This window comes from Orcinus orca, chromosome 17, assembly GCF_937001465.1.
Source record: "Orcinus orca chromosome 17, mOrcOrc1.1, whole genome shotgun sequence".
NCBI lineage: Eukaryota > Metazoa > Chordata > Mammalia > Artiodactyla > Delphinidae > Orcinus > Orcinus orca.
Window position 1 is genome coordinate 33,132,306 of NC_064575.1, and position 12,415 is coordinate 33,144,720.

Genomic DNA, 12,415 nt, shown 5'->3' on the forward strand with positions numbered 1-12,415 from the left:
ATTCTAAAGGGATATAGGTGTGCAGTAGGTCCAAATTATTTAACCTCTGTGGAATAATAATAGTACCTACCTAATAAAAATATTGTGATGATTAAATGAGTAAAAATATGTAGGATGTTTAGAACAGTATCTGTCATTGTTAATATTACCTAAGGATTTCTTCTTACTATTTTTTTAATGTGGCTTTATTCCTGCAAAGACATGTATTGGCTCTCTGAATCTTAGTTAGTCCCGAAGTCTGAACCTTCAGAGATCTGTCCAGTGCAACTTCTACCCGGCATCTTGCAGACTGAGGGAAAAAAATGTTTTCTACAATGAATCAACTAAGTGTAGTAATGGCGTTATTACGTTTTGCTTCCGGAAAAATAGTCCAAGGAACTATGTAGAAGATAAATTGGTAAGTGGAAAATTGGACAGAGAAACTCTGGATATGAAACACTTTAATCAATATATGGTAATAGAAAGAGGTTAGATTCCAAAAACGTTTCAAGCAAAAAGTAACAGAATTTCAGAGTCACATATCCTCTAAAGATCTATTTCCATTAACCTGAGAAAGTAATATAGGAAGAAATGGACATGGTGAAGGAAGGTAAAATTTACTTAATTTTGAACTGCCTGCAGAAGTTCTTCATAGAGAAATCCAAAATAGTTGAGGCACATCAAGATACTGATTAAGGGTCAAGTTATGACAGGATCCTGGGTAACAAGTTTTAAACAGATGCCAGAGTTGGGCCATGCCAGGTGCAGGTATATTTTAGCTGGTATAAAGCATTACACTTGCTGTGTTGGATAGATAACTGGGTGTATGATAACCTGCTCCAGTTGTCTCTTGCTATTTGAGACAGCACAAAATGTAATGGCTTAAAGCAAAAAAATGTATTATTTTCTATCATGTTTCTCTGAGTTGACTAGGATCAGCTGGGCAGTTCTTGCTTGATGCCTTTCATTGTGAATGCAGTTGGAGAGTAGTTGGGAACAGAGCCATTTTAAGTCCAACATGGCAGGATATCCAAGATGTCTCACTCACATTGCTGAGAACCACTCCTGGTTGTTGGTTGTGAGCTCAGCTAGAGTTGCAGAATGCACTGTCCTGCATGGCTCCTAGTGTATCTTGGGCTTCCCACTGCATGATAGTTGGGTTCTAAAGATGTGTGTCATAAGAGACAGAAAGTGAAAGCAGTCTGGGCCCAGAAGATGGAACTACATCATTTCCTCCATATACAATGGGTGAAAGCAGTCACACAGTTTGCCCATATTCAAGGGGAGAGGTCTCTTCACTGTAAGCATGTCAAATAATTCATAATATTTTAATTCATCAGCCAACTTTAGAATTAAAATGATTACAAAACACTTAGCTTGGGCTTACCCTCTTTTCCCATGTTTTCAAAGATTTTTTTTTTCATAGATTCACTGTTACCTTCTTTTTTCCTTGTGTAAATAAAGATAGCTAAGATGGCTTTGACTATTGTGGATGGAGCAGGGGGTGATCCCATGACCTCTCTAGTAGGCACCAGAGTGAATGGCCCTGGCCAGTAAGAGATAAAGAGAGTTAGGTCACTTCTGGGAAAGGAAGAAAGTGGAATATTTGAGATGACTTATTCATTTTGAGTTTTCTTTACCTCCACTACTTGACCCCTAAATTATCAGTTTGGAGCAAATATAATGTTGTGTAAAAAGTTAAGCTTGTGGCTTATGTATGACATCCAATGGCCTGGTATTAAATCCTTATCCTCCCAATTACTAACTTGTACTGAATACTGTATTTCTTTAAGCCTCTTTTCCCATCTGTTAATAGTACCTAACTGGGCTTCCCTGGTGGCGCAGTGGTTGAGAGTCCGCCTGCCGATGCAGGGCACACGGGTTCGTGCCCTGGTCTGGGAAGATCCCACATTGCCGCGGAGCGGCTGGGCCCGTGAGCCATGGCCGCTGAGCCTGCGCGTCCGGAGCCTGTGCTCCACAACGGGAGAGGCCACAACAGTGAGAGGCCCACGTACTGCAAAAAAAAAAAAAAAAAAAGTACCTAACTATATTTGCATTTTATAGTAGGTCCTATACTTTCTCATTTCATATTAAATCAAAATCTCTGTAAATAAATTCTGGAAGGTAAATGTATTTCTCCCCAAAGTTTCAAAGTATAGAACATGGCCTAGTTCTGGGTCTTCTGATTCCTAGGTTGGGTTACTGCCTACACTTGCATTTATTCAGACTTTTAAAAAATTCATATTGTCACCTTTAATTTGCTAATTCACCTGCAAAATCTGTGGCTTAAAGACATTGTCTCCAGCCAAGTTCTTTTGGTGATCAGTATCAAGACTCAAGTTAAAGCCTTGGCTTTCACTGACACTCCCCTGACCGACACCACTGAAATTCATAAGTAAATGCTGTGACTTTGGCAAAAGTTCTGCATGTATTTAGATATCAGGCAGTATGTTTACTACTTCAAGACAGTATAATCAGGTTACCATGGAGCTGGAAGAGGACAGTAGCATTAAATCACTGAAAGATTTCAAACTTACAGGCCTATAATCCTGGGTGTAGTGTATTACCATCTTGGATAAATGGCTAAATAAAATTTTATAATCGTTCTCATTTTCAACAGAAAGAGAAATTCATTGCAAATTATAAACTCTTTCCTCACGGCTTCCACAGTTTATGAAATTACTGGCAATGACACATGGCAAAAAAACAGGAAGAACAATTGTCAGAGAAGTTTAAATTAACATACCAATCTTCCAAAGCTTAATTATTTAAATTACTAACAGCACACTATGGAGGTGACAAAACAGTGTCTGAGACCTCAAATAAAACAGAATGGTTTAATGGCAGTTATTTTGCCTTTTAAAATGCATTCTCAGTGACTATTTAAATGGAGAATCTAATTATTTGAGGAGGTCAATAGGTGACATTTTAGTCATCAATGCCTAGCCCTGTAAACTGACCTTGAGTTTATCCTAATTAAGTCAGTTTTCTCTGTTGTTTGACAGCTGCATGGAAGTACATAATGTTTATCTCTTTTTTTCAAAAGCAAAACACTTATTGACTCAGGGTTTTTTTTCCCCTTTTTTCCCTCTATTGCTTTGGGCTACATTATAGCAAAGAAATCTTACAATCACAGGTAAGAGTGAGGGTCCCTTGTGTTTACTAGTATTTCCCAATTTAATAAACGTGAGTTACTTCTTTTTCTTAATTCATTTTACAAGCATATGAGATTAGAGAATTTAGGGTCTGTATAACTGAAACAGGAAAGTAATGAGCATAAAATTATGGATTTTGTGATAGTTTTACATATACCTTGGAACTGGAAGTGCACATTCATGCTTCCTTCTGGAGGGGGGTCAAAGACAAACTCGGAATGGAATATTAAAGTAATTGTGAATAAAGGTCAATTCAAAGAAAGGTAAGCAAGATGGCAGGGAGCTCATCACCTATTTGTGCATTTGAGAAGCCAAGAAGAGAGAACTTGCAGGTTACTCTCTGGATTAGCCTTCCTTGTGCGTGTATTTTGCTATTCCTGCATCTTGACAGGAGGTCAGTAAAATTTCCTTTAACCTGACAACACTTGTGTGGGACATTGCTGGGACACGTAATCCACCACCACTGCAGCATCTTTTGTTATACAAGAATATATTGGACTGAGAAAGAGATGATTGGGAAATAATCTTTCTTTTAGTTAGCTATGATCTCCTCTTCTTCCCTAACTGCAAATGATTAAAAGGCCCAGTTTTGTTCACTTAATAAATTTACTCAGGTATTTCAAGATTACTTGGCTCTTAATAGTATAATATTCATCTACCAAATATGAAAACTATGAATCCGTAATTTTTTAGTTGAAGAAAACTAAACTAAACCAAGTTTTTTAAATGTACATTGAGTGTTTACTTAAAGCAATAATATGACACATCTCTGTACTTGAAGGGTGCAGATCACTTAATAAATGTATGAGATATCTTTAAAAATAATTTATACTTTTCCTATCTTTGCCTTTATACATTTCCTAAGGAAAAAACAGGTGAAATAAGAAAAGTAGGGACTTCCCTTGTGGCGCAGTGATTAAGAATCTGCCTGCCAATGCAGGGGATATGGGTTCGAGCCCTGGTCCAGGAAGATCCCACTTGCTGCGGAGCAACTAAGCCCATGCACCTAGATCCCGTGCTCCTCAACAAGAGAAGCCACCACAATGAGAAGCCCGCGCACCGCAACGAAGAGTAGCCCCCACTCACTGCAACTAGAGAAAGCCTGTGCGCAGCAACGAAGACCCAACACGGCCAAATATATATATATATATATATATATATATATATACACACACCTATATAAATAAATGATTTTTCTAAAAATCATAAAAGGTAAAGAAAGTAAACAACTTTCATATTCCTCCAATAATAATTCTATCTTTAAAAGAATGTTCAAGCTGATAGCTATTCAGGAAATTAGAAAATAAACATAATAGAAATGAACACCGACCACATTCCAGCCAGGCCTGTTATGAACAGAAGACTAGTCCATGCTAGTGTTTTCTCCATGACAAACTTACTTCCTTTTCCTACTGTCATTTTCAATATTACTGCCTAACTCTGGGCCTGTTTTTAATATAATCATTTCTCAGATATGCTACGAAAAAGGACACGGAATAGGCAAATACACTAACTTTTTCCTGTAAAGGCTGGTGATAGTTTATTGATACTCTTCTATTTTGATGGGCTTGGTTCTTTAGATCTCTTGTAGAAAGACAAATAAAATTAAGGCAGACAGAAATTCATGACTGGATGTACAAGAATACAATGAGAAAACGTAATTCTTGAGAAAAAAGGCTGAAAACAGTGGTAAAAAGGAGTGTGAACAAGATAGCATTATTTCTGTTATGAACGAAAGCAAAGAAAGTTTTCTTTATGTTTTCAAATTTAGTGCCAAAATATAAGATATTATTTGAGATTATACTTTTTAAGAGTAAAACTGTAGCAAACATTAATTAAAACGGACAAACCAAAATTTACACAAATGGCAAATAAGCACTTTAGAGTATCTATATTGTCCATATGTATCAAAATTCTAATAAAAATTTTCTCTAGGTTTTTGAGTTAAACAAGACACTGATTTCCTTGATCTTCCAATATTTCTCCAATAAGCTTATAAAAGTTTGGAATTCTGAAATATTATCTTTATTTAAACATATACATTTTTAGTTTTAGTAGGATATTTGCACACTACCGATTTACCAAAGTGTTTGTTTCTTCCTGTCTTCAATCTACTCACATACTGATAAAAGAATATATTCATCTCTGTGGGAAACTGTCTATTCCTCATTTTTAGCTCACTCAGTTTGGATGGACTTAACCTGTTCTCAATTTCACAAGCAGGCAATTTTTTTTTTCTAATCCTATCCCCTTGACCACAGTTCATCCTGTTATCATTAGTGTAAGAGAAAGACAGACTCAGGACACCTACTTATTCTTCCTACTAGATAGGAGGTTAAAGTGACATTACGCTTGACATTGCTGTAGCTACCCTAGGGCTAAGGGAAGAAGCTTGCTGAAAATAAGATCGACACAGGGAAAAGAACATAAGCTATGAGATGTAAAATTGCTTAGGAATGGAGTGGCCTCACTGTTAATGAGCTACTTGAGCATATCATGGAGTAAAATGATGTGATGTAGTACTCTAAGTAGATATCAGAAGATAATTCCAGGCAGAGGAAGCAGAACTGGTGTAGGTGGGAATGGGCTTATTGTCAAATTTGGCCTAATGTCCAAAAAATAAAGGTTACTGTATATCTAAAATAGCGGGAAGGTAATAAAATCAGAATCATGAGGAGGTGCAGATAACATCCATGCTTGTAGGCCATCGAAAGATTTTGATTTTATTCGAAAATAGGTAGTGACTAGAAGATTTTGAGTAGTGGAATGACATGATCCCATTTACATCTTTAACTTGATAGTCAGAACCCTAAATGGAGAAGAGTTCTGGGGTGGAGTAGGGAGAGTTGCAAGACAAACATGGAAGCAGGAAATCAGTTCAGAGGTTAGTGCAGCTTTCCTATTGAGAGAAAGGGTGCTGTTATAGAAATAAATAAATATTCAGAATAAGATGTGAATTGTGAAGAGTCTAGAAATGTGATGGCAATTATGAGGTCTTGTTTTATTTCCCCTGCCATCACATCCAAATATTAGCTGCATTAATGTGAAAACACAGAGGTACTGTTTAGGAACTAATGAACACTTTATGTTGTATAAGCTGTGGGGGGGTGCAAGATATTTAATAAAGAAAAAATGTCCATCACTGTACTCTGATTACACTTGCAACATTTTGATTAAATTGCTTGTATTAAATATGAGCTAGAAAATTGCTGATATAATATGAAACTTGAAAGTATGATCTAAAATGCAATTAACCTGCAGAAAACTAATGAAGCAATTGATAATCAGATGGAATAATTTGGTATTTACATAGTTGCAAGTGGGCAGCTGCCAGACACTAAATTAGGAGAATTAGAACACTAAGTGCTATTTTTAAAACAGATTTTCTAGCATGGGAAATCTAAGCAGTGTAAAGAAATTCAGACTGAATTATTTTTTTAGAAATCACATAAGGACATGGTTATTGACACTATGTCTCTCTAAAATCAACTTGTTAAATGCATGCTTATATATTTATTAGGTTATAAACTTTATAAATTGTATCTCTGGAATGAAATCAAAACATTGTATTTGTGTAGGTGCAATACTTAAAAAAATTTTTAAGAAAATGTTTAAGGAGATGCAGTAAAATTAATTTTCCTCTAGTGGACTCGGGGAATATTTGTTTTTAGGATTAAAAGAAAAATATTCTCCTCTAATCCATTTTAATCTCAGAGAAAGATGATTAATGGGTACTTGTGCATTTTTGAACAAGGAAATTGATCTTTTATACCTTCCCTCACTTAAGAACATCACCAGCTCCAAAGCATGTACATCAGCTTTGTAAGGATATAAAGCCAATCATACCTCACATCCTGACATCTCAGAATGGCAATCATTCTCATACCTATTTAGTTAACACAGAATACAGAACACAAAGATTCTCATGGTTAGGACCATCTTCATGATGTAGGATTAAGCATTAGTGGCCATTCTGGATATGCAACCTCTCTCTCAACTTTATGGAGGGGTAAAACATATCAATTGTCAGTTTTAGTTTTGTTTCATATATATGTGTATATATATGAAAATATATACAGATTGTTTCATACATACTTTATTTACATATATATAAGGTGAGATGTAATTCCCATAGCATAAACTTTACCTTTTTAAAGTGTAAAATTTAATGGTTTTTAGTACCTTCACAAAGTTGTGTAACCATCACCACTATCTAATTCTCCATTTCTAACACCCCAGAAGGAATGAGGTACCCATTAGCACCTATTCCATATACCCCTCTTCTGCCTGGCAACTGATAATTTACTTTCTATCCCTATAGACTTGCCTATTCTGGACATTTTTTATAAACAGAATCCTGCAATGTCTGGCCTTTCATGTCTAGCTTCTTTCACTTAACATGATATTTTCAAGATTCATTGTTGCTGTAGCATCTATCAATAATCCCTATATTTTTATGACTGAATAACATTATTATATGGATATACCATATTTTATTTATAGATTCATCAATTGACAGATATTTGGATTGTTTCTACCTTTTGGCTATTACGAAAAGGACTGCTGTAAAAATTTGTACACAAGTTTTCGCGTGGACCTATGTGTTCAGTGTTTTTTGGTGGACTTTCTGGGAATTGCTGGACCATTAAGTAACTTTATGATAAACATTTTGAGGAATTTTCAAATCGATTTTCTAAACAGCTGTAACATTTTATATTCCCACAAGCAATAAATGAGGGTTCCAATGTTTCCACATCCTTGCCAAAACTTTTTAATTTGAATTAAAAAAAATTATAGCTATCCTAGTAGGTCTGAAGTGCTATCTCATTGTGGTTTACATTTGCATTTCCCTAATAACTAATGGTGTTGAATATCTTTTATGTGCTTATTGGCCATTTGTATATCTTCTTTGGATAATGTTTAACCCAAGGGCTTTGTCCCTTTTTTAATAGGATTGTGTCAAGAGTTGAGTTAAACTACTCCATGGTATTACTGCTTTGGTGTCCATTTTGTTTGGCCAAGAAACCTGCAGTGACTTTAAACTGACACTAGCCCCCTCATTCAAGCACATGCCCTAAACAGCAGCCTGCAGAGTCACAAGCAAATGTAAGTTCCTTATATGATTTCCCAGCAGCTCTTGTGATTAAACAGTCTCTTCTGCCTTCCACTGCGATTTGTTTATGTCCCCCTAGGTAAGACCTCCATATAACTTACGAAAACCCTGCCCTTTTAGTTTGAATTAACCAATCCAGCCCTAGCCCAGGAACCCCAAAGCACTCTATCCATGGACTCTAATAAACGCATGTGCTCCAGGTCCTGCCTCTCTCTTTCTGTACTCTGTCTTGATCTCCCCTTCAGGTCCCTCAGATTATACCAGATACTCCCTCCAGGACTTGTGAGTAATAAACTTCTCTATTTCAGTTCCTCTTGTGGTCTTTTGTTGAATGGTGACGTACCATCTGGCACCTTCTCCTCCCCTTGATAAAGGTTAACTTGACAAATTCATAATAGGTTGCTAGTCTTACAACCTCTGTCTGTTTTCATATCTAAAACAGAGTTTCTTATAGACAGTATATAGAGGGATCTTATTTTTTAATCCATTCCTAAATCTCTTCCTTTTAATTGAAAAAATTATTACATTTACTTTTAAAGTAATTACTGTTAAGGACTTCTTTCCGCCTTAGCTATTTGATTATTGTATGTTGTATATTTTTTTGTTTCTCAGTGTCTCCATCACTGTCTTTTTGTAATAGTTAATTTTTTGTTGTGTAAAATTTTGATCCCCCTCTACTTTCCTTTTATGTGTGTGTGTGTTAACAACACAGTTTGAATTCTACCAACTAAATTTCAATAGTATACAAACATTTTGTTCCTATACATCTCCTTCTTACCTCCTTTATATTGTTATTCTCACAGATTAATGCTATATATGTGTGAATATTAATCTAGATTTATAATTATTATTTTATGTATTTGCCTTTCAGTCATATAGGAAATAAAGAGGAGTTATAAACTAAATGTAAAATAATACTAACATTCATATTTACATATACAGTAAGTCTGCTACATGAGTTCCATTCTGAGAGCACGTTCGTAAGTCCAATTTGTTCGTTAAGTCCAAAAAAGTTAGCCTAGGTACTCAACTAACACAATCAACTATATAGTACTGAACCATGATAGGTTTATAATACTTTTCACACAGAAGTAAAGTACGCAAAAGCACAACCACTTGTAGAGGATGCACGCATGTGACAATGTACTCCAGACATGTGAACTAACTTACGTGATTGGACATCTGAATGCACATTCGCATCTTTGAAAGTTCACGACTTGAAGGTTCGTATGTAGGGGACTTACTGTACAGTAACCTTTATTAAAGTCCTTTATTTCTTAATATGACTTCAGATTACTGGCTAGTGTCATTCCATTTCTGTGTGAATGGCTGCCTCTAGCATTTAATATATGAGAGGTCTACTAATAATAAAATTTCTTAGCTTTTGATTATCTGAGAATGTTTTAATTTTTCTCTCATTCTTGAAGGATGGTTTTCCAGATACAGAGTACTTGTTTGTCTTTTGTTTGTTTTTGTTTTAAACCTAAAACACTTTATGTCATCCCATTTCTTCTGGTCTCCATGATTCCTGGTGATAAATCAACTCTTAATCATACTGATGGCCCCTGGATGTATGATTCACTTTTCTCTTGCTGCTTTAAAAATTCTCCTTGTTTTTGTCTTGTGGTGATTTGGCTATAACATGTCTATGTATCAGACTCTTTGAGTTTTTCATGTATGGAGTTCATTGAGCTTCTTGGATGTGTGTATTCATAGATTTCATCCAAGTTGGAATGTCTCCTTCCACTATTTTGTCAAATTTTTTTCTGCCACTTTTTCTCTTCTCCTTCTGGAACTCCAGTGATCCATATATTGGTGCACTGTGTGGTACCCAACAGGTTCTGTGGTTCTGTTCATTTTTTCTTAATTTCTTTGCCTGCTCTTTGGAGTGTCTTATTATCTTCAATTTTCCTGATTCTTTATTCTGCCTGCTCAAATCTGTTGAATCCCTCTAGTGAACTTTTAATTTTAATTATTTTACTTTCAGTTCCAGAATTCTATACTTTAAGGCCCAGAAATTCTATTTAGCTCTTTTTACAATTTCTCTTTGTTAACGTTCTCTATCTGTACATACATCTGTTCCCTAAGTTTCTTTCTTTTCCCATTTTTCTTTCCTAGCACACTGAGCATATTTAAGATAGTTGATATAGGTTCTTTGACTAGTAATGTCAATGTCAGAGCTTCCTAAGGGGTGGTTTGTGTCTTTTCCTGTGAGTGATTTATATTTTCCTATTTCTTTGTATACTTTGTGATTTTTAAATAACTGGATGTTTTGAGTATCATTAATGTGGTAACTCTGGAAATCAGATTCACCCCCTCATCAGGGACTGCTTTTTTTTCACTTGTTGAGGGATGCAGTCACCCATTTGTATAGTGGCTTTCCAAACTAATTTTGCCTAGTCTGTATATATTGTTGTGATGGATCACTGATGTTTCTGTTCCATTATCTCTTCAGTCAGGCTGTTACCTACAAGGGATGTCCTTAAATGTCTGGAGCCATAAACAAATGTATAAATAATTTAATTACAAGTGTGTTGGTTTCTTTGAATCTTACAGGAGATAGTGTCGGGGAAGCTGCTGCCAGCAGAGGAGGCCAAAACAAAAGCACGAGCCTACACTGATGCACTGAAAATGACAAATTCACCAAAACACACAACCCCAATTTTGGAGGACAGGTTTTTACTCTCCATTCTTTTCTTTCTTTAAATTGAAACATTGTTGATTTACAATGTTGTGTTAGTTGCACGTGTACAGCAAAGTGATTCAGTTATACATATATTCATTCTTTTTCAGATTCTTTACCCATATAGGTTATTACAGAATATTGAGTAGAGTTCCCTGTTCTATAAAGTAGGTCCTTGTTGGTTATCTATTTTATATATAGTACTGTGTGTATTTTAATCCCAAGCTCCTTATTTATTCCTCCCTACTACATTTCCCCTTTGGTAACCATAAGTCTGTTTTTGAAATCAGTGAACCTGTTTCTGTTTTGTAAATAAGTTCATTAATATCATTTTCTAAAATTAGATTCCACATATGAGTAATATATGATGTTTGTCTTCCTCTGTCTTACTTATTTCACCTAGTATGATAATCTCTAGGTCTATTCATGTTGCTGCAAATGGCATTGTTTTGTTCCTTTTTATGGCTGAGTAATATTCCATTGAACTATGTACTACATCTTTTTTATCCATTTATCTGTCAATGGGCATTTAGTTGTTTCCATGTCTTGGCTATTGTAAATAGTGCTGCAATGAACATTGGGGTGCATGTGTCTTTTTGAATAATGCTTTTCTGCAGATATATGCCCAGGAGTGGGATTGCTGGATCATATGGTAGCTCTATTTTTAGTTTCTTAAGGAACCTCCATACTGTTCTCCATAGTGGTTGTACCAATTTACATTCCCACCAACAGTGTAGGAGGGTTCTCTTTTCTCCACACCCTTTCCAGCATTTATTGTCTGCAGACTTTTTGATGATGGCCATTCTGACCGGTGTGAGGTGATAACCTCATTGTAGTTTTGATTTGCATTTCTCTCATAATTAGTGATGTTGACATGATCTTTTCATGTGCTTTTTGGCCATCTGTATGTCATCTTTGGAGAAATGTCTATTTAGATCTTTTGCCCATTTTTGATTGGGTGCATTTCTCTAATAATTAGTGATGTTGAGCATCTTTTCATGTGCCTGTTGGCCATCTGTATGTCTTCTTTGGAGAAATTTTGGTCTTGTGCCCATTTTTGATTGGTTTTCTTTTTTTTTTTTTTTGATACTGAGCTGTGTGAGCTGTTTGTATATTAGTATATTTTGGGAATTAAGCTCTTGTCGGTCAAATCATTTGCAAATATTTTCTCCCAGTCTGTAGGTTGTCTTTTTACTCTCCATTCTGACACCAGCCATTCTAAGAATGTAGGCCACCATCCTTATGGCCAGAGTAAACCTGAGAAATGGTGAATGGTAGCAGGTTTGCACATTCTTCTCTCTTACCAGAGTTATGCAGACTCTCCCTTCATCAAGCACTCCCCTGGTTGCTCTAAGTGTCTGATCAGGCTCTGGAGCTCCAAAATAGTTGATTCTTATAATTTTTACAACTTAATTGCTGTTTTGGTGTTAAGACCAACTCCTGGAACTTCATAATCTGCCATTGTTTGTGATGTCACACCCACAT

At 35.7% G+C, this 12,415-nt stretch overlaps 1 long non-coding RNA gene across 1 annotated transcript; it reads left to right on the plus strand.

The window, feature by feature from the left end:
* Positions 1 to 201: 201 nt before the first annotated feature.
* On the plus strand, positions 202 to 11,723 carry LOC125961854 (uncharacterized). Its single transcript, XR_007472930.1, has 3 exons — positions 202 to 397; positions 8,087 to 8,240; positions 10,804 to 11,723. It is a non-coding gene; the product is annotated as an uncharacterized LOC125961854 (long non-coding RNA).
* Positions 11,724 to 12,415: the final 692 nt, after the last annotated feature.